This window comes from Anabrus simplex, chromosome 4 (genome assembly GCF_040414725.1).
Source record: "Anabrus simplex isolate iqAnaSimp1 chromosome 4, ASM4041472v1, whole genome shotgun sequence".
NCBI classification, from domain to species: Eukaryota; Metazoa; Arthropoda; class Insecta; order Orthoptera; family Tettigoniidae; genus Anabrus; species Anabrus simplex.
The window spans coordinates 108,051,275-108,077,353 of NC_090268.1; the positions used below are offsets into that span (position 1 = coordinate 108,051,275).

General features: G+C 40.5%; 1 long non-coding RNA gene across 2 annotated transcripts in view; it reads right to left on the minus strand.

Annotated features, from left to right (window-relative positions):
- Positions 1 to 54: 54 nt before the first annotated feature.
- Positions 55 to 26,079, minus strand: part of LOC136872455 (uncharacterized) — a 51,510-nt gene continuing 25,485 nt past the window's right edge. For both annotated transcript variants that reach the window (XR_010859906.2, XR_011018072.1), the window contains exons 5-6: positions 17,981 to 18,085; positions 55 to 165 (exon numbers count right to left, since the gene is read on the minus strand). This is a non-coding gene — a long non-coding RNA (uncharacterized lncRNA). The remainder of the gene's footprint in view (positions 166 to 17,980; positions 18,086 to 26,079) is intronic.

Sequence of the window (26,079 nt, forward strand, 5' to 3'; positions counted from 1 at the left end):
TTTTTAAAAGTATCTTTATTTAAAAAAAAATACATAAATTTTTAAAAATTTCATCAAAATTAAGCAATTTAAGCAGAAAAATCACCTAAAAATATACCCTAAGTCCAACACCTCATTTCAAGTGTCCAGCCCCAGCGTTGAAACTTTTATGAATCACGGAGTGTCCTGTTCAAAAAGAGAAAAATAAGGAAATAATTAAAGTAGCAGGGACATCAAAACAAAAAGAAATTTAAAATGCATTAATATAGCAACTGTCAAGAACCAGCATATTCTGTACATCACTGTGCGCACAGATAATTGGAGCGGTTTCAAAAAATTCCTGTTTATTATTTGTTGTAACATTACAAAATTATATAGACAGACAGGAAAACTCAGTTTTTTTATGAGTCTACAAGTGCTCGATATGTGCTCCATGAGTGACTATACACACATCAAACTCTATAATCAAGTTCGTCCCACACCCGACGTAGCATGTCGGTGTCAATTTGACCAAAGGCGTTGATAATGCAGGACCGCAATTCTGTTAGATCAGCCAGTAATGGTGGTGAAATAACGGAGTCTTTCACATAACCCCATACGAAGAAGTCGCAAGGGGTGAGGTCAGGAGAGCATGACACGTTCGTGACTCTCCCAAGATCAATGTTTTCTGTGCCATCACGAAATTTAAAGTTTACGGTCCCTTCTTCTTTGCTGAAAAATCCATTACCTCATTTCCATGCTGATGTTCATGACTTTCTGGACAGCAGACTTCCAGAAAGATGGATCGTTCATATCGGGAATGAAGATCACGCCCTCATGTCATGGCCTCCACGCTCTCCTAACCTCGCCCCTTGCGACTTCTTCACGTGGGGTTATGTGAAAGACTCAGATTTTACACCACCATTACTGGCTGATCTAACAGAACTGCAGGCCTGCATCATCAACGCCTTTGGTCAAATTGACAGCAACATGCTACGTCGGGTGTGGGACGAACTAGACTATAGAGTTGATGTGTGTAGAGTCAATCATGGAGCATATATCGAGCACTTGTAGGCTCATAAAGAAACTGAGTTTTTCTGTCTGTCTATATGATTTTGTAATGTAACAACAAACAATAAACAAACAGGAATTTTTTGAAACCGCTCCAATCATTTGTGCGCCCCCTGTATACATTTATCTGAAACACAAATTTTGCAATACATTTTGCACTCCTCTCCAAGAACATGACCTCATTCATTACGTTTGCTATGCAGTGTGCGATAAGTTTGTGCAAGTAAATCAACTGACATGAGGATGACACATTTGAATGCCTTCAAATATAACTGGACTGCACCTGTTAACTGCGGTTTGCAATAGCAGCACATTACCATCTAACACTGCAAGGAACTGGTACATCATCTTAAGAAATGCCCAAATTCTGGTAGTTTACCTAGTAAAAAAAAAAAAATTGCTCTCTCATTTAAGCACTCTTCAGTGCTATATAACTGCACGAGAATTTAAACCTTACGCAGATGCTTTATCATCTAAACTATTAGCTGCTGTCCTCTAATGCCCGGGTTTGATTCCCAGTACTGCCAGATATTTAAGAACGGCAGGAGGGCTGGTATGTGGTTGAACTATCACATGCAGCTCACCTCCATTCAAGGTGTGTCAAGAGAGCTGCACCACCTCAAAATGAGGACACAGGTTTACTTACTGCAATACAACATAATGAATCTCTTATTAACTGTCATCTTAAATTTTTTTTTTTTGAAAACTCTAATTCAAGTATTTTTCACTTTCATTCTCAGATCTTAGGAAAATCTTATATTCATTAGCTAGGATTTAATCTGCAGCTGCCTTGGTGACAAGCTAGTGAGAATGTCGCTCACTTTTCGCATCTTCAATAATTCAAAGAATTCTGCCCTCAAATTGTCCACCTTCTTGATCTTTAAAATCAACTAAGGAATCTGATGTAACAAGATGACTCAGCTTCTGCCACCATTGTTGGGGTTTAACAGAACATGCTATTTCTGCCTGGCTGTGTCACTTCACTACTACTACATAATGAAGATCAAGCCCAGTAATTTGACACCTCTTCTAACAGAAAATTTCCCGTATCTTGCAATCTGGTTAGCATCCATATAAACAAGTTATATTTTAAGAATTATTGCTAACCCATCCACCATACCAGTTAGGTATTAAACACATTTAGAGAAGTTTACAATGCTAGTCTAATCTGCCACAGTGAATTAATCTTCAGTTAGTGCAAATGAACAAGGCCATGACATGGAGAGAAAGCTAATGTATTACACGGCTATCTATTAGTTACTCATTAATGAGTAATGAAATTGTCCTGAGACTTTAAAACTTCAATGGAGTTCTCGTCACTTGATGGTTAGCAAATGCTTGTATGATGCAAGATGCCTACTCCCCAATCAGTAAAATAATGTGTACCTTACATTACGTCCAAATTCACACTCTAACAATTTTGTACACTGACAATAATTACTGAAATGAAAATACCTCTTAGAAATGTTCTGGTATAATTGATTTCCTTGGGATGAACAGAAACCTCTTATAATATTAATTTAAAAACTTGAAACTATTTCTCTACATTTTTAAAATCGGGTATTTTCCACAGAACCACAAAATTGAGTCCATGTTAAAAATAGATGCATTGTGGGGAAAAAAGCATTCTTCAACATGTCTTTGCAATTCATCCCCATGAATGAATTCATGGATTGTGAGGCATACTAATGTGATTTTGATAGATAACAAAGTCTATGCAAAGAGCAACTTGCCTTGATGCATATTTCAATGGGAAGCAACTACTTTTACAAGGGACCATGTTAAGAAAACTTGAAACCGATTTATACACCATCCGAAAGAGCACACTGAAATATGTAAAACCCTCTAATAATACATCCTACCATGCATATATCTAAGAGTTACAGGGCAGTAAAGATGTGTGAGTGGGGGTTGTCAGTGTCCAATCGGAGTAAAGTTATTTGAAACTGCTCATGTAAGCAGGCGAGAAAGAGAAACAGCACTGTGAGTGCAGTGAGGCATCGTTCGGAAGTAAGCTCATACCTATAAAAATGAACCCTCTTAACGTGGTGAATGCGTTATATAATCGCTTTAAATAAGAGAATTTCCAGCTCTCCGTTTAAACCAAAGAAGATGAGACAATGTTTCAGTATTTACTACATATATTAGTCTGATACAGAAATAATATATGCTCAGACTTTAGATATTAATGAATACGAACCAGTATCTGAAACAGTGTTTGTGACCGTCGAATACGAATCTCCATCAAAAGAATCTACTTCACCTTCATCAAAACGGGAATCAACATCGGAAGGTTCACAGACCCCCCCCCCAAAAAAAAAACACAGAGTAGTAAGGTCATTGGAAGAAAAAGGAAAGATGAATACATGATTGAGTGCAAAGAAGTGGAAGCCAAAGCAAACATTTCCTCACTTATCATGGAACTCTATGAAAAACAGATATCCTCCATTGAAGCACAAGACGCAGCTGTATTGTTTTAAGGAAGATATTGCAAAAGCGTATTCTACTGGCAAGTCATCTTCTAGTTTAACAGTCACAGCTAAATATAAGCAGTTGTATGAGTTGGTGTTTACGATATGTATGGAAGCTTGCGCAGACAACTTGATAGTGCACGCTATGAACTTACAAAAATGGACCTGTGAAGAAATCTGCTATATGGATATGGAATTTCAAGCAGCATTTTCACATAGGCTCACGAGAAATTACACAGTTTATTGCACGAAAAGAAGAACAAGAAGATGAAACTAATAACAACATACTGCATTCCTGGAGAGAAGAGACAATGTTGCTTATAGAGCAGTATAGTGCTGACAATGTGTATAATGCAAATCAGTCTGACTTCAATAAAGAATCGCATTCCGGGAGAACACTTGATCGCCGTGGTAAGAAGATAGCGTGTGGTGTTACACAATCACAAAACGTTCAGACACAATCATTCGTAATTATGCCAATTGTATCATGCAAGGGACGTCTCCTTCCCTGTATGTCTATCGTACTGCAGGAATCAAAGCCACCAAGCCAAGCTGTCCAGCAGGGTATTTTTAAAGCCCCTAATTTAACTGTGCAGTGGTCGAAATCTGGAAACATGAGGAAAAGACCTTTTCCATACATTTCTGGAGTTGACATTTTTACCCCACATTGGTCCATCCAACTGTTTACTGTTGGATTCCTGGGCACCTCACAAAGATAATGATTGGATACATGAAATACTTTTATTAAATAAGTGTGAACCTTGAAAGTTAAAAGTGGAAATCATTCCAGAAAAAACAACTTCTGAATTATAACCGTTAGACAGGCATTTTTTCTAAATGTTCAAAACTATGGACCGACATACCTGTGATTTTGTTGTGTTAAATAATATCAATGTGAACTTGCAACAGTGTAACAATGTTATCAAATGCACGTCATTGATCTACAATCAAGGATGTTCACCGCACTTCCATTTGTCACATAGACATAGATGGAAATTAACGGGCCTAATTAGCACGAATGAAACTTTTGAAAAGAGCACAGACTATTGTATTAGAAAAGGAACTGGTACTTGCGAATTCCTTATGGAGGACAATAATAATTGTGATCATCTTTCTTTACTCAAATGTAGCTGGTGCAAGAAGCTATTGTGTTTCAAACTTTATTTCTTAATTTCCATTATCATTCACAGAAGATTGAATATCTTGAAGGGGATTAAACATGACTGCCACATTACTGGTGAGTGTGTAACTGTTTAATCAGTATCTACTCATACATACAGTGTTTAAATGTTTACCTTAAATATTTTTATCCCTCGTGCCATAACAACACAACCGCAGGTTAGTATTAATTGTGTCTTTGAAACATGTATAAATTAATTGTGATTACTGCAATATGATTTAAAAGAAATGAATACGTAGTTTAACAGGCGTACAATGTTCACATGGTTCATTGCACTCACAGTGCTGTCTCCCCCCATCTCTCTCTCGCCCTCTTCTCCTTACATCGCACCAGCAGTTCAAAATAACTTCACTCCAATTGGACACTGACGACCCCCACCAGCACATCCTTACCGCCCTGTAACTTGTATATACATGCACGATAGGATGTAATATTCGAGGGTTTTACAAATTTCAGTGTGCTCTTTCGGATGGTGTATAAATTGGTTTCAAGTTTTCTTAACATCGATTGATGGTCCATTGTCAGACAGTCTGTACAATTGCTAGTTAATGGGGAATGGATGGACTTGCTCAAAGAACTTTCAAGAGATTTGGACTCCATTGTAGTTAGGGTTTTAATAAGAATTATTCTTATTAAGTAGTTTAGATAACATAGTGTGATGTACAGAATACACTGCTAATCATAATTATTATACATTTGGTGATATCCAAACAACATGTTCGACTATATCTCCATTGCATTCAGCCAGTTTTACTTGCACACAGGAAAGCATTAATCAGCTACACACAGAGTGTGGATAGGAACTAAGCTGGATGTTCAATATCAGCAAACAATGCATTTGAAGAATCTCTCTAAACTTTTCTCTTAATAGAGTCTAACACTCAGTTTTACATGTTTCTTGATTATTAATTATTTTCTTCTACAGTGAATCACTTTCCCGGTGCGGCACCATGACTGACCGACATTGTGCGCGCAATTGCTATGCACATCTCTTCACTTCCAGTCAGTAAGCATTAATTATTAATAGCCTTCCTGTTGTGCAAGTACAAGAAACACTGATGCATCATAATGTAATAGAATGGGAACAACTAAGTGTACAAATAGTCATCAAAGTAAGGAAGCTAAGGAGAAAGATATTTTTTATTTCATATTTCTTTCTTTTCCATTGGTTTCTCTATTTGCAAGGATATGTAATAAACTGTGTTTATCCTAAATTTATGTTTCAACCCTCTTCCTAGCTTCCTGTGCCCTGATGAATGGTTCTATATGTGAATTATCAGTGCAGCACTTAGCTTCATCAAAGAAGACAGATGCTACAGTGCAACAGACATGGCCAACCTTCTCATATCAATCAAGCACATTCCATCATTTAACACAGACTGATATACAATGTAGTTATACTAAGTTTGGACTAGTGGTTTCAACTTTTCTTAACATTGATTGATGGTCCCTTGTCAGACAGTCTGTACAACTGCTCATAGTGATGTCCCCCCCACCTCTCTCTCACCCGCTTCTCCTTACATCGCACCAGCAGTTCAAAATAACTCCGATTGGACACTGACGACCCCCACCTGCACATCTTTACCGCCCTATAACTTGTATATACATGCATGATAGTGCAACTATACACCTCAATTTTATGGGTACCCAGATGTGTAAAGTCATGGAAATTCACATTATAGTTCTTCACTTTTTTTTTTTTTTAAAGAGTAAGCTTTCTTTCATAATGTTCCTGCAACTAAAGTGTATTTTAAATAGCTACATAAATATGGTGATATCACTGCCACTCCTCGACAACAGTCAGTTAACGTTCCATTTCCAAAAGTGACATTTTTTAACCGTTAGGTATGCTTTCCTAAGGAGCTGTAAGAGCTAGAGCAATCAAACTCAGTATACTTCTTTAAATGCCAAAATGCAACAAGGGAGGCTTGCAAAGAGCATATTTTTTTCCTAAAAATGTAAGTAGTACAGCATCAATCACGTCCAAATTATTTAATGTAACAACTTGCACAAAAATAATTGACTCAAAACGAAATGAATATTGTACCTGAAGTTGTGGCAGAAATTTGAATTTTTTAATTTAAATTTAAATTTTAAATACATTTAATGTATTGAATAAGGTGGATACAAATTTTAATAAATTGTAATCTTGGTTCAATACGGATGAATAATTAAATTCATTAACTTAACTGGGATACCGTTTGCTACAGAATAGGAGTGGGCATCTCAGACATATCCTGAGTCACGGCCCTCCTTGAGCTCAGGCGACTAGGACTATACAATCCACCAGTGGTCACTAACCCGTTAGAGGAGAGAGTCTCACCGGAATATGTGCAAGCAGGGTAGTGTCCTGCTTTACATATTTTTTTACCAAGCACACTCAGAACATTTTAAGCAAGCCTTGGACCTATGGGAGTAAAGGAGTCCCACCTCCATTTGACAGGTAAGGAACTCCTTAGAAAGCAATTTGCAAACAAATCGTAATTTGATCAATATTAACGGTGCTTACGGAAGATTTTTCTTTACAATTTGCTTTACACTGCACCGACACAGGTAAGTCTTATGGTGACGATGGGATAGGAAAGTGCTAGGAGTGGGAAGGTAGCAACCATGGTGTTAATTAAGGACATCCCCAGCATTTGCCTGGTGTGAAAATGGGAAACCACTGAAAACTAACTTCAAAGCTGCCAACAGTGGGGTTCGAACCCACTATCTCTGGAATATAAGCTGATAGCTATGTGACCCAAACCACACAGCTCCATACTCGGTGCTAATACAAGAAAGAAAGTAGAACTGTTTGAGTCAGGAAAGAGGATGTGTCTGGATCAGAAGTTGATGATATTTGGGTAAAGAGAGATAAGAAGGAAGAGAGAGGAGATTATAAAGTGTTCTTTTTTTTTGCTAGTTGCTTTACGTCGCACCAACACAGATAGGTCTTATGGCGACGATGGGACAGGAAAGGGCTAGGAGTGGGAAGGAAGCATCCGTGGCCTTAATTAAGGTACAGCCCCAGCATTTGCCTGGTGTGAAAATGGGAAACCACTGAAAATCATCTTCAGCCGATAGTGGGATTCGAACCTACTATCTCCCGAATACTGGATACTGGCCGCACTTAAGCGACTGCAGCTATCGAGCTCGGTAAAGGGGCACAGTGTGGGATAAGACTGTTCATCTGGAATATTAATGCATACAACATAGTTTCTGTAAGGCACGTAAATGAGCCAATCGTGTGGATAGATTTAACAGTGGGAGGAATTACGATCCACCCATGTGAGGGTGCACATGAAGATGAAGTTAACAAGTTTCATGAAGCACTGAGTGACATCACAGCCAAGGATAATGGTCTCAGTCTATTCACCATATGAGGGTGAAGATGAAGTTGATAAGTTTTATGAAGCACTTGGTGTCAAAGTTAATAGAAGGATAGGATAGTGCTAATAGACAATTTCAATGCCAGAGTTGGAAATACAACTGAACGATATAAGAAGGTGATGGGTAAATATGGGGACGATATGGAAGCTAATAGGAATAGGTGGCAAGCACTTCCTGGACTTCTGTGCCAGTATGGAATTAGCAGTTACGAATACGTTCTTCAAGTCTAAGGCTATTCACCACTACATATGGGAGGGTAGGAACACCAGATCCATAAGAGACTATGTCATAACTGACTCTGAATTCAGAATATCTGTTAGGAATGTGTGGGTACCCTGAGAATGTTCCTGTAATGAACTATCTCTAGGCCTAGAATAAAGTTAAATCTGTCCGGAGACGAATAAGGATAGAAGATCTTGAGCATAAGGAAATTAGACAAAAGTAGACACACATTTTACACTCCTTTTTAAGAATATAACCTCATTCATCATTACATTTGCTATGCAAGGTGCCATAAGTCTGTACAAGTAAATCAACAGATATGACAAAGACACATTTGAATGCCTTCAAATATAACTGGACTGAACCTGTTAACTTGGGTTTGGAATGGCAGCACACTACCATCTAACACTGCAACCCATTCCTTTCAAGACTACTACTTATTTGATCAACTCAATGTCGTAAGAAAATCACAAGTTCTGGAAGGTGGCCTAGTAAAAGTTTGGATTGTTTTATTCACTGGCTTGTAAAAATTTTTTTTTTTTAAAATTCCAAACATTAGACAGTAAGCAGATTCAAAATACAGAAAGAGAATGGGTACCATACAGGGATGCTGTAGTAGAAACATCAAGGGGAACATCTAGAAACAACTGTGTGTAAAAATGGGGCAAAAGTAAACATCTTGGTGGAAAGATGATGTGAGGACAGCTTGTAAAGATGAAAAGAAGATGTATCAGAAATGGCTCCAAACAAGGACTGATGGAGACAGGGAATTGTACGTAGATGAAAGAAACAGAGTGAAACAAATAATTGTTGAATCCAAGAAGTAGTCATGGGAAGATTTTGGTAATAACCTGGAAAGGCTAGATCAAACAGCACATAAACCCTTCTGGACAGTAAGGAAGATTCTTAGTAAAGTATTGATAAGGAAATGGATAGTATTTTGGATAAATCAGGTAAACTTATAGACTATCTGAGGGAATTGCTGGACAGATATACAGCATCTGTGTAAAATGCTTCTTGTCATGCAGAACAAGTAGATACTGCCCTCAACAAAACAGCCAGAATAGTAACTGGACATCTACAACCAACTCCTATAAGCAAACTCAATTTATTATTAGGCATAGCTCCACCCTGCATCCGCAGAAGTGTGGGTGCAAATGTTGAAAGACCAAAACAGCCCGACGATGTTCGTCACCAGCTTTTGTCGCCAACCTGCTCCATAGAGACTTCAGTCACATAACAGCTTTCTTAGAACAACTCCAATGTCTTGCTCTCCAGAAAGCTACAAGATGAAATGAGGAACAACACCTGCCACCGAATGAGATTTTAAAAAAGAACTGCCACCAGGACATGAATTGTCGTATACCACTTGGAAGTCTCTCAACCGTTTAAGTGTTGGTGTATCCAGGTGTAAGAATAACTTAATGGAACGGGGATTCCTTTGTACATCAGGAGACATCCTTTATGAGTGTAGAAACACTCAGAATCAGGTACATTTGCTAGTCTATCCAAATATGAATCAGCTGTGTTCCCAAGATCATCTGTAGGCAGTCACCTGAATTCTAGAAGAATCATGTACAAGTACCACATGAAATACACATTTTAGTTTTGCTACAATGTATGTTTTCTAATATTCATTCCTTTATTCACTACGTCTTTAGGTATATGTTAATATACAGGGTGTATCCATGATGATGTTACAAACTTTCAGGGATGATGGAGGATGGCAAATGGATCAATTTGAGATAAGGAACCATATTCTAGAAACGATCGAGTCAAAAGTTAAGCAAAATTCTACTCATTTAAGTCCATTTACCTGCACAAGTTTCACAAGCTGCTCCATTTACAACAAATGCAGGCATGGCATTGTCACACAAAGTTCTAATACCAATATAAATGGTCCGTTATTGGACATTATAAATTTTCCAGCTAACTCATTCCTGGTTGCCAGCATTTCACCCCCATGTACTAGGTTGGGCTCATCAGTTGGTACCTAGCACACCTACCAAGACGCTGGCTAGTGCATACAGTGGAGGCCACTGCGTAGGCTACTTGAAGCCACCGGCAGTGCCAATGCACTATGAGAGACTTTGTCTCATTACCAAAAATTGATGCCTGCTTGGCCATCGGATGATATATCTATATCACACAAAGTTCTGTCGTACCCATTTGAATATCCCCAGCATCGTTTGACCAGCGTCGCAGACAGCATGAATTCTTGCCAAGAGATCCTCTTCAGTCTCGATAGGTGTCTCATACACAAGGCTTTTCACATGGTCCCACAAGAAGAAATCAAGTGGGGTGAGATCAGATGAACGAGCAGGTAACAAAACAGGACCACCTCTTCCTATCCACTTTGCAGGAAATGTCTGGTCCTGGTGTTCACAAACCCTCAGTCCAAAGTTAGGGTTCTTGGCCCTCTCTTACTCTTAATCACTGTAGTGATACATCATTGGGAGCAGAGTTTCAACCACATCCACTGACGAAGGGTAAGTGGGATGTGATACAGGAACGTGGGTAGGACTCTCTGAGTTCCACTGTGTACACTGCTGCATTTAGATGGGGAGGAAAAAGAAATGGGCCTACTATACTACATAATCATCGACTAAGCCTGCCAACACAGACTGAAAGCCTACACTTTCTGTGGATGGTAGGGGTGTAACTACATTTCACGTAATACTCGCCACACAGTCATATGCGAAACATTCATTTCACGTGCAACTGCTCAAGTGCTGATTGGAGGTGCCTCATCCACGTGAGCAAGCTCTGCATCTTCTAAGTCGGGAGTCCGTGTAATTCGTCACCCTCCTCGGCCATTGTACTGTTTCACTTAATCGTTGGAACAGTCATGGAAAAATGGTGTAAGCTGGATGTCTCCTATGTGATCCTATGTAGATATTTGGTCCTGTACAACCGTTCAGCTTCTCTGCTGCTTCCATTTGCTTGCCCAACACCATATCTGCAAGGTCTGTAACAGGGTACAACTCCATCTGGATAGGACTGATCGACATCGCACACCGTTCACGTCAGTACACGGTACGCCATCTGCATTGGAGTCATGAGTTATTATCCTAGCCTCTTCTACTCATTGGAGTGATCTCCTCTACCACATGTAATATACAGTAGAGTCGGATGTATCAGACCAATTTTTGCTTTAGCTTTTGACTGCCAGCCGCAGTAGTGTAGTGGATATTTATTTATTTTATTATGCCTTTGTAGGTGACGAAGTTAGGGCTCTTGGCCCTCTCTTACTCTTAATCACTGTAGTGATACATCATTGGGAGCAAGAGTTTGAGTACATAATATTATATAGTAAATAATAACCTACACAAAAATACATTACACTTTTCTAACTCACATTCATTCGATCTTCCAGTCATACAAGTTAGTCAGCTGCATTCAGCAGGTAGTCTCTGCAAGCAGTCTTAAATTTAAGTAATGAAGTAGAATATATGGACACTGACAGGCAGAACCCGCCACAACAAAGGAATTGTTGTACATAGAGGATCGGTGACCAGAAATAGAAAGGGGAGAACCAGAGTGGGTATTACTGCTGTGAAAGGAGAAAAAAATACTTAAGCTGGGGTGAAATGTATAGTGGTCTGTCTTCAGAGAGCAGTCTGTATATCTGTATCAGTATGTCATACGTTCGTTGTTTGTCAGGTTTCAGCCATGAAATAGTGCGATAGTATGGGGTGACATGTGTATCATAACTCAGACCGTATATAAATCTAAGACAACAATTAAGCGCTCACTGAAGTTTCGAAGTCTGCTCTTTTGTTGCGTCTACTAGAATGACGTCACAGTAGTCGAGGACAGAAAGCACAAGCACTTGTATGAGTCTGACTCTCACATTACAAGGTAAAATATTGCTGTTTCTTTTAAATGAATGAAGTATCAAAAATATTTTTTTACACACATTCTTAATATATTCAGACCAATTTAAAGTTCCATTCATTGTCACTCCAAGATTTCTCACAGTTTGGCTGAATGGAATAACTCTACCATTCAGTATAACTGGAGGAATAGTTTCGTATCGTAGTGTGGCCAACAACTTTTGAGAGCCAATCATGATTGCTTGTGTCTTGGAGGGGTTAAAAGGACAGAATTTTTCAAGGAGTAAGCATTAAGTCGCTGAAGGTCGGCAATGATGCCTGTTATGGCACGAGGCAAATCAGAGGTCTTACAGTGACAGTAAATTTGTAAGTCGTCCGCATAAAGATGGTAGCTACAATTCTTTAAATTAGATGAAATGTCGTTTATGTACAAAATAAAGAGCAATGACCTTAAAAGACTACCCTGCGGCGTGCCTTCCTTCCTGGTTAGCCAGTGAGAGGTTTGATCAAGGGTTATAATTCGTTGCACACAATTTTTGAGGTACGATGAAAAGAAATTAATAGTTCGTTGATCGAAGTAGTAAGATTGCATCTTGTTTAGTAGAGTCTGGATGTTTATAGTGTCAAATGTGCTACTGAAATCAAGGAGAGTAAGTATTGTCACCAGTCTTTGGTCCATTGCGTGTCGTATGTCATCAGTCACTTTGAGCAGGGAAGTTGCTGTGCTGTGTCCCTTCTTGAAGCCAGATTGCAATTGGTCTAGGAGAGAATGGTTGTTTAAGTATTCCGACACCTGGTCATGAACCAGACGCTCGAGTGCTTTGGAAATCGCAGGTAAGATAGAAATTAGTCTGTAGTCAGATGGTAGGGAGGGGTCAGGTTTCTTAGGCACAGGGATAACATTGGCTAGTTTCCATAGTGAAAGAAAGGTTCCGTTTTTAAGGCAGTAGTTTAAAATGTGGGTAATAATTGGTAAAACAGCACCAATAATGTTGTGTAAGAAAGTTATAGGGATATCATCCACTCCTCCGGCTTTTGATTTGAGAGAATATAATACTTTTTTAACTTCATTAGCAGTAATGGGGTGGAATGTAAAATGTTGTTGGTCAGGTAAAGGGTTCATAACGGAGTTGGGTACTGAGTTTGGGGAATTTAGTACATTAGGTGGTGTTCTTTCTTCAGTAAAATATTCATTTAACTTATCAAGTGGTATGTCTGGCACATGAGGTTGTTACTGAGGTTTGATTGATTGATCGAGGTCATCGGCCCCTAATGGTACGAAATGAGACGAAATGAAATGACAACTTAAAAGACCAAAACCCTCCACTGACCAGAATTCAGAGCGTGAGGACGAAGAATGAATGGATGTACAGATATGAATTTAAAACGATCAGTGGATCCGACCCACAGTGCCTCACATGCACAGAAGCTGGCACAAAACAATAGTAATGCTGACCAAGGGACTGCTTCTATAGCACGATGCTGAATCGATTATGCTTATAGTCAAAACGGGTCCAAAATCCAGGTCATCAGCCTCTCATAACGGTATTTATCGGTAGGAAAGTGGAACCATTCTGTGGGTAAATAATAATTGAATTTCGTGTGCCTATTTCTAGCCGAGTGCAGCCCTTGTAAGGCAGACCCTCCAATGAGGGTGGGCATCTGCCATGTGTAGGTAACTGCGTGTTATTGTGGTGGAGGATAGTGTTATGTGTGGTGTGTGAGTTGCAGGGATGTTAAGGACAGCACAAACACCCAGCCCTCGGGCCATTGGAATTAACCAATGAAGGTTAAAATCCCCGACCCGGCCAGGAATCGAACCCAGGACCCTCTGAACCGAAGGCCAGTACGCTGACTATTCAGCCAATGAGTTGGACATTCTATCGGTAATGTTGCAGTACTAATCAAAAGTAGCGGAGACTCGCGGTATTCCACACATTATGGTACTATTCACAGGTAGTGTAATGCGCACATGTAACACAGACTAACAGTGTTTCGCACAATGCGGCGCTATTTACAGGCAACGCAAACTTATAAAGGCAATGCAAACCTATGGCATTCCTCACATAAGTGGACTAAACACAGGGACTTCTACTATCCCGTGGAATTCCTCACGTAGTGGGAACCGAGCATAGGTAAGGCAGAACCATGGTGTCACTCATATAGGGGTACGAATCACAGGTACTGTAGGACCCACCTCCTGATTCACACACTGTAGCTACTAATCACAAACCTATTGTGTACCTAACATAGTGGTACTACGCGCAAGTAAATGCGACCCATGGTGTTCCCTGCGTGATGGTAGTAATTACAAGTAAGTCTCATAGTTCTAATTGGATTATCCCTTGGTTGCCCCTTTTAGTCGCCTCTTATGACAGGCAGGGGATAACGTGGGTGAATTCTTCTTCTGCCCTCCCCACCTACAGGGGGTGAGTTTTTGGTCCGCGAGAGGTATTTTACTGTATTTCCCTCAAGTTCGCCGGCAAGCCGGTTAGGACCCCTCTATCCGCCACCTGGGACGCGGCACGTGGGATTATCACCTGGCGTAGCAGGTTCGTGGTGCTGAGCTTTCCCTATGCCTATGGAAGGTCTACTCATCCCAAGTTAACGGGTTCAAAAACGATTGAGGTTGGTGGCTTTTAAGGATGTTTAAAGGTGACAACCCCATGTCATTGGCTTAAGGCACATTAAATAACTACTGTGGGATGAAATTCCGACACCCCAGCGTCTGTTAAGAACACATGGACGTTACACAACTTGGAATATTAATAACTTTTGATCCGAACGTTTCCGGACTACGGTTCCTTATCTCGAATTGATCCATTTGCCGCCCTCCATCACGCCAGAAAGTTTGTAACATCATCACGGATACACCCTATATAACGGTACCCTATATGTAGGAAAAACTGCTACCATCTTTTCCTGTCAGGCTTCACAGTTTATATATATTATAGTCTCGGAAACTGCGCTGAACAGTGCGCCAGCTTGTCATTCATCATGTGTTGCAGCCATAATGGCAGCGGCCAGACCTCCACGCACTGAGAACTGAGACCAGCTGCTTCCAACTTTAACACTCGGAAACAGTTCTAAATATCATTCTGGACCAAAATAATTTCTATTTCTGAGAAGCACACCACTTCAGCCAGCTACTCATGCAACCTGAACGCGATCCCAGTTTAAAACAAGTTGAGTGTTCCTTGTCAGTAACAAAATGGATGAAGCCCTCTTTGTGTATGGTCCAAGGTCATCAAACATCAATTCAAAAAGCTCCAATAAGCTCTAATTTGAGGAATATAACAGGATTATGTGCCATATAATGTGAAAATTAACATAGCTGGCTAAATTTTAAAGAAGGAATTAGATAGTGGGTTCAACCCACCTGTCGGCAGCCCTGAAGATGGTTTTCTGTGGTTTCCCATTTTCATACCAAGCATATAATGGGGCTGTACCTTAATTAAAGCTACGGTCGCTTCCTTCCCACTCCTAAGCCTTTCCTATCCCATCGTTGCTATAAGACCTATCTGTGTCAGAGCACGTAAAACAAATTGTAAAATAAATAAAAAGAAAGGAGGAATTGTGAGACCCTAAGTAAAACAAATTTCTCTTGAGCACAGATTTGGTTGAATAGAGTAAGTATATCTTAAGGTACAAGAAAGAATTTACTGACTAGTTTCTTCACACCAACTTTTTGTCTTAATGTAGCATATGTGAAAAAAGTTATTGACTATTTCCTTCACACCAGTCTTAACTACATTCTGTGTTAATATAGATCTTCAGTCTAAACATTTCAGAAGGTTGACCATGTCTACAGTACAGAATATTTTAATTCATAATGTTCACCACATTGCCAATGGAACTGTTACTACATGAGTAATGGAGCCATGATGCAATCATAATATCTCATTATGATAAACAACAAATGAGAGCAAGTTCAATACATATTATACATTATTATTACATATTAATATTACATATTATCCATTAATTACATTAATTTACTTTTAAATTAAAAATACTATAAAATTAGCCAAAAGGCCAACCCCATGGTTTTGCAGTAATGTGCCTGTGTCTTACTTCCTTGGGCTTAATTCCTGGAAAGTACAGGAATTTTAATTCTGGACTGAGAGCTGGAACAGGATTCACTCAGCCTCATCAGACAAACTGAGGACCTGTCTAATGCGAGAGGCAGCAAATCCAGTCATGAAAGCTAAGGGTACTGAGGCTGTCATAGTGCTAACCACATGATGCTCCAAAATCTGTAGGCCAACTACCTGGGCAGCAATCATCTTGGCAAGTCAAGGCCCTAAAATGGGCAGCTTAGCCAACAGTTAGTTCTTCCTAGCTGTGTGTAAGAGAATGATACAGAACTACAGTATACTTGCTGCAAAATCTCATAATATGCCTTAGTTTTCATCCTGAAATTCAAAATCTCAGAACATTTAAATATTCTTCCACCTAGTATTTATTCATGATTCTTAATTAGAATCATAGTGGATGGAAGAAGTACATTAACTTAAACAGGGTATTTCATCTGTCAAATATAGCTGAGAAACAGAATGCTTGTTTTTCTCTAAACATGTACGATGTTTCTTAGTGAATTATTTTAACATAAAGTGTATTGGCAAAGTGGATCTTTCCAGCATCCTATTTTAAATAGCATTTTGTGAGATTATATAAGTCAATACAGGAGTAAATAGCATCTATTATGGTCAAATTTATCAACTTCTAACACACAGTAGGATTCCAACCCATCATCTGCCGAATGCAAGCTCATAACTATGTGACCTGAACCATGCAGCCAACTCATTCGGTATACTTCCTTATACAAGGAACAAAACAGATAAATGTAATTCAGAGAAGAAAAAAAAGAAACTGTATGGGGCCTATGTGTATTTTTGGAATGATAAGACTATTTTCATAATAGGGCTTTTCAATCTTTTTGCTAGCTGTTTACGACCACATCAACACTGGTATGTTTTCATTGGCACTGTGATAACATACAGAAAAGTAGTGCTCGTGGCCTTAATTAAGGTATATTCCCAGCATTTGCTTGGTGCAGAAATAGAAAATTGGGGACAACCACCCTCACAGCTGCTGATGGTAGGGTTCAAACCTACCACCTCTTGAATGAAAGGTTACAGCTACAATACCCATACTGCACAGAAAACTCATTCAGTAAGGCTATCTTTGTGGTTGAATCTCTTAGTGATATGCCAACATTAATCTGAAACACCTTAATTTCAAAAACATAGTGCATAGGCTTCACCAAGTATCGAAATATGTTCTATTATTTACGAATGGCTAAGTTTATACTGTAAATATTTCTTTAACAGTAGAAGAATTATTATGAGGTGCCTGAGTAACACATTCCTATACATATAACCTGTATTCAAACTGACCACTCTTAGCAATACTCAGTCCTAAGTGAACAATAAATCTTACGTACAAATATAAATTGTAATTTTATATGTGAGGAAACATGCGTAAGTTCTGTACACCTTACATTTAGAAACTTATTATCAGCAGTGAGTAGAAAATTCCCTAAGCTCTTAAACATAATTTGCATGTGTATAAGATATTGCATCATGACTTCACTCTCTGAAACAGGTAAGAACACCAGAAGCCTATTCCACAATATCTGTAAATGAACAGGAGAAGAACATGGCTTGCCATTTAATGAAGATCTTGAAAATGTACCATACTTTCTGAAATCCATGATCAAGATATGACCGTATAACCAGTGGTGTACTAGTCATATGAAATGCAATAGTACAGTCTTTAAATATTTTCTGTTATATTAATTCGCATTACATATACAGTGAAACAAGCTCCAGGTTCATCAAAATAGAAATACTGTATAATGTTCCTACCTTTACGAATTCACTTCATCCAGCACCTCAGATTTCTGTTGCTTCCAGAGTACGGTTAAACTTCTGACTGACAGAAACTTGCTGAGATATAAATCTTCTTCTGCCCTGAAAAAAAAAAAAAAAAGACCAAAACAATGTAAATGTAAAAAGTATACATGGCAAAAACGTGTCAAAAAAATATTCCTAAATAGCACTTGTTACAATACTGTATTGACTTGAATATAAGACAGCCTTGCATATAAGATCACCCTGAAGGTTTGAAAGGTAGCTTATTTACAACAAAAATTAAGTAATTAATGTCATTACAGAATATTCAAGCTCTCCTACAACTAAAATAAATTAATAAGTCCTAAAGTAAATCTCTGAGAACAAAAGTTTTATTTCAATATAAAATATTGTGAGTTTTCTAACATTTTTATTATCTAAACACTGAAAGGCGACCAAATTTATCGGCATAAACTGTCAGTAGTCACTGCGCAATAGTAGTGCAATGTTATAAATAGAGTCCTGAATGCTGCATCACTTGTTTACACTACCGCACGCTTGCCTTACATTCAATTAACAAAACTTTTAACTGTTACGCCACCTCCAGTGCCTTCATTCTAATAACTTAGCAATAGATTGGATAAACCCCATTTTGTTTCATCAGCATAGATCCAGTAATATGCATATTCATTTTGTTATTAATTTTGCTAACTTTTCCTGTCCATGATCCTCTAACTGCTTCTCTTTATGTGCCAGCATTCTTGGGCTATGGCTAGACAGGCATGCTTAAACGTAACATTTGTCAAACTGAATAGCACAAGAAATACTTTGTATTCACAGAGTGGAGTGAAATATGATGTGGCTATCCATGCATTACAGATTCATTGTGCAATATCAAAGTACAAAGCCATCCTCAAAGTCACAACCGAAGAGGTCAAAACACAGACGAATGGACAACAGTCCATAATCTTCCAATAAAGGATGTAACTTTTAGCGGCTATCTGTACGTTATACACTCGTGTTCATAAAAACCAAAACACCTTAAAAGACTAGAGATAGGAAGTTCATATTCACATGTGCCTTAGTATGTTCTGAAGAAATGATTAGCATTTGAACCATGTTGGCCCTCAGGTCAAGGTCCACAATGATATCTTGTCGCACCACCACCAACTGGTAAAATGTGCCTGCGGCTCTCGTTGTCACTATAAACCAAAGGTAATGGATCAGTGTGACTTGAGCAGATGTGTAGGATGTCTCACAGACGTATGCGAGAATCGTACTGTCAAATGAGTGAGTTTGAAAGAGGGCGCATTATTGGCATGAGAGAACGTGATTCATCCATCCAGGAAATTGCTGCTCGTGTGGGACAATGTTTGTTGGCAGTGCAACGGGTGTGTACAGAATGCTTCAAAGAAGGCCGTAGAACACGACGAGATGGGTCTAGTCACACCACCCAGACCCCCCCCCCCCCCCGAGAAGTTCGACACCTCATCCGAATGGCACTGCAGGACAGATCTGCGTCCTCCTCTGCTGTGGCATAACAGTGGAACAGTGTAACACATAGTACACTATCAGGAGTGACAGTCCATCGCCGTTTATTACGGTCTGGGTTACCGGCGCGTCGTCCACTTCTCCGCCTACCTTTGACTAATGTGCATAAACATGCTAGACTGCAATGGTGTACGGAACGACGTCACTGGGGCCAGGAATGGCTGCAAATAGTGTTTTCAGACAAATCCAATTTCTGTTTGTTTGAAAATGATGGCCACATTTTGGTTTGCCGCAGACAGGGGAGAGGCATCACACTGACTGCATTCACACAAGACATACAGAGCCAACTCTAGGCCTTATGGTGTGGGGTGCTATTGGGCAAAACCACAAATTACAGTTGGTGCGTGTCTAGGGCACTGTGACCAGTTTGACCTACGTGAATGACATCCTGTGACCCGTAGCCATACCCTTTCTGCACAACACCCCAGACGCCACATTTCAGAAGGACAATGCGTGACCACATGTTGCTGCATGAACACGTGCCTTCTTGTTGTCACAGGATGTCAGACTGTTGCCCTGCTCCCCCCCCGATCACTGGACTTGTCGCCAATTGAAAATGTATGGGATATGGTGAAACAACGGGTGCGGCACTGTGACCCAATGCCAACCACCAAAGATGAACTGTGGAACCAGGTGAATGGAGCGTGGATGGCTATACCCCAGGATGCAATTCGCGCCTTATGCGCGTCGATGCCATCACGCATGGAACAAGTTGTCAGTGCACATGGAGAATCCAGTGCCTTATGGGCAATAGGACACACGCTGAACCTAGGTGACTGAAATGCAAACTGTTTCCGCAGAACATACTAACGAACATGTCCTGTGAATATGAACTTCCTATGTATCTCTAGTCTTTCAAGGTATGCTGTTTTTTATGAACATGAGTGTACGATCTAATGTACGTGTGACAGGGTCATTCACCAATTACTGGATGTATCTACCACTTTCTCTGTCGCTTCTGTTGCCTAACAACTAACAACAAAACCATCACCTTTGATGCTATACTTACAGGCATGAAAATATTGCAATCATGATTAATGAAATAAAAATAAAAAGCATGATCGTTCTGCCTTTCCTCATTGTTTTTTTTTACATCCCATCATAACTGTACTCCTACCGAGCTCAATAGCTGCAGTCGCTTAAGTGCGGCCAGTATCCAGTAATCAGGAGATGGTGGGTTCGAGCCCCACTGTCGGCAGCCCTGAAGATGGTTTTCCGTGGTTTCCCATTTTCACACCAGGCAAATGCCGGGGCTGTACCTTAATTAAGGCCACGGCTGCTTCCTTCCAATTCCTAGGCCTTTCCTATCCCATCATCGCCCTAAGACATCTGTGTCGGTGTGACACAAAGCAAAATAGCAAAAAAAAAATTTTTAAAATAACTGTACCCCTTTAAGGTCAGTTCCACTTATTGCAAAAATATTATAAGTGGATATTACAGTGAAAAACTGTATTTTTCAGCAAAATATGAGCATTTTGGAAGAATGTACAATATTCTCAATTCCATAGTTTCAGAACTGTACTTGGGCCAGTGAGTGACACAAAAACATAAAAGTTTTCAAAATTAAAATAACTTCTAGACAACACGCGTAACAACGGTGTTCAATATCTCATTGTAAAGAGAAAGAGCCTATGTATCCAGCAGAAAAGTCTGACCTCAGTATGACACATGCGGGTGATGCAATAGCAGGTACTAATGTCGCAATGCTGTGTGGCTAACAATTAGTGTAGCTTTGAATACTGGAGTGGTACCAAACCGTGGGAGGTGTTGCTTGATTTGCCTCAGATTTGCCAGTCTGCTAACACTGAAAAACTTCACAGTTATAGATCAACTAGGTCAAAACTGAAAAGAAAAGGCTTCCACTATAACAAAACAGAAAAAATGTACTTTCACAAAATGTTGCAACATATGGACAAATAGCTTTTAAGCTATTATAAATACATTCCAGAGGACACAGCAGCTTGTGAGAATTCCAAAACATCCTAGATAACCAGTGCTGAACTTCAAAAAATGTATTAAAAGCATCTCAAAATTAAGGTGCACGAGCGCTGTGGGGCAAATTCCGTGCTACTGGAGCTTCCGTCAAGCATATCTACTGCCCCAGTGATAGATAAATTTCAAATGCACGCTGACTAGACACTTTAATAGCTATCCTCGGTCCATATTCTACGTCAATACTGGTGGCTCTTTACATACGACAAAGCTGGAAACTCTGTCATGAAGTCAGCTGACATATCGTAAACCATACATGCGCAATAAAGTGGTCTACACAACACATGGTAATCATCCCTGGGAGGGGTTGTAATTTGTAATTGTTGTTTTTTAAATTACAATAAGCACTGGCCATTGTTAATGTTCCGGGAATTCTGCTGCTCACAGAGGGATAAGAAAGAAGTGGCTGGGCAGACAAGGAATTACATATATACATACATACATATTATCTGCGCACTTTTTAGTGATAGATTTACACCCTAGTGCTGAAGCGGTCGACTTTGGTTATCTTCGAGATTCGTATTGGCAACCTTTGAAACACAAACTAAGAATCGCTTATCATCGCTGTGCGCCATCTGGCGTACACTTTAAGTACTCGTACTGTTGTTGTTTACACAGCAAAGCTAAACTATAGAATTCATGCTAGGACCACTTTTCGCAACGGGAAATGTTATATAGTATTAAATATTGTGTGTGTGACACAGTTGTTTGCTTAAAATAATAAAGGTTTATAAAATTCATATCGATCGATCATATTATCGATTCAATTCAGATTTCATTTCCATTCAGTTGGCAGTATTAACGGAACCCTTCTTACTTCTCCAACGAGTACAAAAATCTATCACTAAAAAGTGCGCGGATAATACATACATTACCATTATAGACTGTTATGCCTTTCAGCGTTCAGTCTGCAAGCCTCTGAGAATTTACTAAACGTCACCACAATCCTCGATTTGCAACTAGTGTTGTGGCCTCATTTAGTTCTATACCTCCTATCTTTAAATCGTTAGAAACAGAGTCTAACCATCGTCGTCTTGGTCTACCTCTACTTCTCTTACCCTCCATAACAGAGTCCATTATTCTCCTAGGTAACCTATCCTCCTCCATTCGCCTCACATGACCCCACCACCGAAACCGGTTTATGCGTACAGCTTCATCCATCGAGTTCATTCCTAAATTAGCCTTTATCTCCTCATTCCGAGTGCCCTCCTGCCATTGTTCCCACCTGTTTGTACCAGCAATCATTCTTGCTACTTTCATGGGAATTAACTAGAGCATAATTTAACTCCACAAATTTTGAAATTTATTTCTTTCCTTTTTTTCTCTCTCTCTAATTTAAAATTGATCAATAGAAACGCTACAGCCCATGAAGGGCCCTGGCCTCTCCAATAGGTTTCACCCACTCCTTTCGGTGCAGCGCTCTCCTTCTCCAGCCTTGGATCCCTAACAACTCCAAATCAACATCTATATCAACTCCAAATCTCTCAAGATGTTGTCCAGCCATCTTGTCCTTGGTCTCCCCGGTCTTCGGTGGCCGCCAGGATGTTGGTCAAGGATCATCTTCATTGCTCAGTCCTGGTCCAACCTTACAATGTGCCCGAGATACTGAAGTCTCCTCTTTTTGGCCTCTGTGACTATCTCGAGCTCACCATACAGGGTATAGACACTTTTTCACTGGTCCTGATGCGCCACTCTCCTTCATCGTGAACAGCGCCAAAGATCTTCCTCAAGATCTTTCTCTCCCACACCCGTAGAAAATTCTTGTCATGCTGGTTTAGGATCCACGTCTCGCACACATACAGCACAAATGGATGGATTAAAACCCGGTACAAGGTGAGTTTTAATCTTCTGGACAGTATTGCAGTCTTCAGGAACTTCTGGAAGGCGAAGTAATACCTGTTCCCAGCTGCCACCCTAGCCTTTATCTCCTCGGTGACCTTGTCCTCAGTCATGAGGGCTCGCAGGTACTTAAACTGTGTCACTCTCTCATAGGTGTTACCTGCAAATTCCAGGCCTCTCACGCCTTGAAATCTTCTTTTGTCTCGGGTGTTCACCATATACTTGGTTTTGTACTTGTTGATCTGTAAGCCCAGATGTTGTGATCCCTTGCTCATGTGCTGCAGAGCTTCTGTCAGGTAGTTCAAACTTCTCCCAAGTAGGACAAGATTGTCTGCGAAGGCCAGGTACTGGAGGGTTCCGCTGCAAATGGTACCCTTTTTGGTCTGTGGTATTCAACGCATAACACTGCCCAGACAGAGGTTAAACAGAGTGGTTGACAATGAGTTGCCTTGCCTCAACCCTCTCTGCACTTCAAACTCCCTGGAGAGCTGGTCCTGGATCTTCACTTTGACTCTCGTACTTCTCAGAGGCATCAGGACAAGGTTGGTGATCTTCGTCAGCACCTGCATCTCTTCCAACACCTGTCGCAGCCATAACCTGTCCACACTGTCATAAGCCTCCTTGTAGTCAACGTAGAAATGGTGAATGTTGACGTTGTACTCATAACACTTTTCAAGGATGAGTCACAGGGTTAGTATGTGGTCTGTTATTGATCTGTTGCACCGGTACCCACACTGACAGTCTCCCAGCTGCCTCTCTCCAAAGGGTTCGAGTCTCCTAGCCAGCACCTTCGAAAAGATCTTGTAGGCCCCACTAAGTAGTGAGATTCCTCGGTAGTTGCCGCACACTGTCTTGTCACCCTTCTTGTACATGGGACAGATAAGGGTCAAACTCCAGTCCCTTGGCATCTCCTCGCTCTCCCATACAGATCAGATCAGGGCATGCATGCTATCTACAAGCTCTTCTCCCCCATACTTGAACAGCTCTGTTGGTAGGCCATCCTCACCTGGCACTCTTTTATTACATATCAGGTCAATCGCCTCCTTCACCTCATTCCTCGTCACTTCGGGGACTGGCTCATGCTCGTTGTCAGCAGGTGGGTGGTCAGCTGTCACCTGATCAGGCACCCTTGCTTCTGCCTCCTGAGTGTTCAGGAGCTCTTCGAAGTGCTCCGTCCATCGTAACAAGACCTTCTCCTCTTCTCCAACCAAAAGACCCTTCTTGTCCTTGCAGTATGAGGTTCTGGGCTCAAACCCATTCTAGATTTCCCCTGTTCCTTGGAACACGGCATGAACCTCCTTATTGTAGGCCTACATCTCCTCGATGGCCTCAAGCTGCTTTTTCTCTTGCTGACTTTTCTTCCTCCACCCTTGCCATATGGTAGTCTTATTCTGTTGACCTTGTCAATCTTTGTAAGGTCTTGACCCTTGCTTCGGTCCTCTTTTGGATGGCCTCTTCGCATTCTGCATTGAACCACACGGATCGTACGCTTGTTTCTTGGAACCCTACAGATTCTGTTGTTCTTCAAGGCTCCGACATCGAACCTCCTCGCCTTCTGGACGTGCGCTTTTGTGATGTTGGCTATGCGCTGTCTGTACTTCATGACAACCAAATAGTGATCCGAGTCAATGTCTGCACCTCTCCTCGTCCTCACATCCATAACATCCAATTCATGCCTCCGGTCAATGAGGACGTGCTCAATTTGGTTCTGTGTCTTGCTGTCAGGGGACATCCATGTTACCGTATGGATCCTCTTCTGTGGAAAGTAAGTGCTGCTAATGTTCATCTGATGGTCGATGGCATAGTCCACTAGTCTGAGGCCGCTGTCATTGCTCGCTGGGTGTGCGCTCTCTTGTCCAATCACTGGTCTGAACACCTCCTCCCTCGCCACCTTAGCGTTCATGTCACCAAGTATGATCTTGATGTCATGATGTGGAGCAGCAGAGTACTCTCGGTCCAGGAGAGCATAGAAGGCGTTCTTTCCTTCTTCAGAGGCATCTTCAGTCGGTGTGTGCATGCAGAACACTGTAACACTGAACAAGGAAAACATCAGTCTCAACAAGCATAACCTATCGTTCATGGGCTTAAGTCTCCTGGTAACTACGAATGCCATGCCAGGCTGGCTCCTCACTTCTCCACTGCAGAAGATGGTATAATCTCATGAATAAATGATGTCAGCGCCCTGCCATTGAATTTCCTGCAAGGCGGCCACTGAAATATTGTAGCATTTGAGGACTTCCTTCAGATTAGTGAAAGCTCCTGGTCTGAGCAGACTCCGGACATTCCAAGTGGCAAACACAACATCTTGTTCTCCTTTTCCATGCTTATCAATTAATCAATCAATCAATCAATCACTACTGATCTGCATTTAGGGCAGTCGCCCAGGTGGCAGATTCCCTATCTGTTGTTTTCCTAGCCTTTTCTTAAATGATTGCAAAGAAACTGGAAATTTATCAAACATCTCCCTTGGTAAGTTATTCCAATCCCTAACTCCCCTTCCTATAAACGAATATTTGCCCCAATTTGTCCTCTTGAATTCCAACTTTATCTTCATATTGTGATCTTTCCTACTTTTAAAGACACCATCCAAATTTATTTGTCTACGGATGTTGTCCCACGCCATCTCTCCACTGACAGCTCGGAACATACCACTTAGTCGAGCAGCTCATCTCCTTTCTCCCAAGTCTTCCCAGCCCAAACTTTGCAACATTTTTGTAACGCTACTCTTTTGT